Genomic DNA, 1,479 nt, shown 5'->3' with positions numbered 1-1,479 from the left:
AGTGAGGGCTTTAACAGAGTACTCCTCCACACACAGGACTTCTTGAACATTTCCCACATCTAATTCTTACCAGTACTTCAAGGACAAATGCCTGACTCCTCAAAAAAGCCTCCGATGACCACTTCAGTCCATGAAAATATTAAGCAAGAGTTCATTATGAGCCAGCCACTATAGTAACTTTATCTCATTTAATCTTCACAACTTGAGGTAATTATTTATCCCCATTTTATTTTTTTTAATAAATTTTATTTTTGGCTGCATTGGGTCTCCGTTGCTGCGCGCGGGTTTTCTCTAGTTGCAGCGTGCGGGGGCTACTCTTTGTTGCGGTTCGTGGGCTTCTCACTGTGGTGTCTTGTTGCGGAGCACGGGCTCTAAGTGCGCGGGCTTCAGTAGTTGTGGCACGCGGGCTCAGTAGCTGTGGCTCGCGAGCTCTAGAGCGTAAGCTCAGTAGTTGTGGCACATGGGCTTAGTTGCTCCGCAGCGGCACGTGGTATCGTCCCGGACCAGGGCTCGAACCCGTGTCACCTGCATTGGCAGGCGGATTCTCAACAACTGCGCCACCAGGGAAGTGCTATCCCCATTTCAGAGATGAAGAAAATGAAGATAGCAGAGGTTAGTAACTTACTTGCCTATTGCCTTAGCTGATAAGTAGCACAGCTGCAATTTACCCCTACATCTTTCAGACACCAAAAACCTAAGCTCTCAATTACTTTACTATAATTGTTTCTCAAGACAGTTTCCCCTTTCTTTGAACCGCTATCACATTTACTGTCTGTATCATATATTAAGCAACTAATTTCAGGGTGCCTTTTCTTAGTTACATGTGAATCAGATTTGTTCCAGACCCTGTGCTAGATCCTGTGAATAAAAGATATAAATAGAAGTCTCTTCCCTAAAGCAGGGTTTATCAAACTGTTCTGACTACAATCTACAATAAGAATACAATTCAGATGGAATCCCAGTACATACACACACATGCACATGTGTGCACACACACCGTAAATATAAAACTGAGACAAAAGTTTCAAAAGACAATCCTTGTTCTTCGTATATACAGTATATTCTGATATTTTCACTGGTATATTTGACTTTTTTTTTTTTTTTTTTACTTTTTTAAAATGCTGGTCCAGCGTACTATGTTAAATCCGTGAACCATGGGTTATGAGGTACAGATTAAAAAAAAAAACCAAACACTTCCCTTGAGAGCTCCCAGGTTAAAGGGAGAAATAAGACATGAGTAACAATAAAAATAATTACAATAACAGTAGGCAACATTTCAGGAACTCTTATTACATGTCTAGCACTTTGATAAGCACTCTACATGAATTACTGGAGCCAAGATCCAACCCAGGTCTGCCTGTTTGAATCCAATATTCTTTTCACCATACTATACTGCCCACACAGCATGAAAAGTTCTATAATAAGAAACATTTCCATGAGGCATGGAGGTCAGGGGGAGGGAATGGTTTGGAAACTTCA

Source organism: Phocoena phocoena, chromosome 8, assembly GCF_963924675.1.
Source record: "Phocoena phocoena chromosome 8, mPhoPho1.1, whole genome shotgun sequence".
NCBI classification, from domain to species: Eukaryota; Metazoa; Chordata; class Mammalia; order Artiodactyla; family Phocoenidae; genus Phocoena; species Phocoena phocoena.
This window is presented reverse-complemented; position numbering follows the sequence as displayed.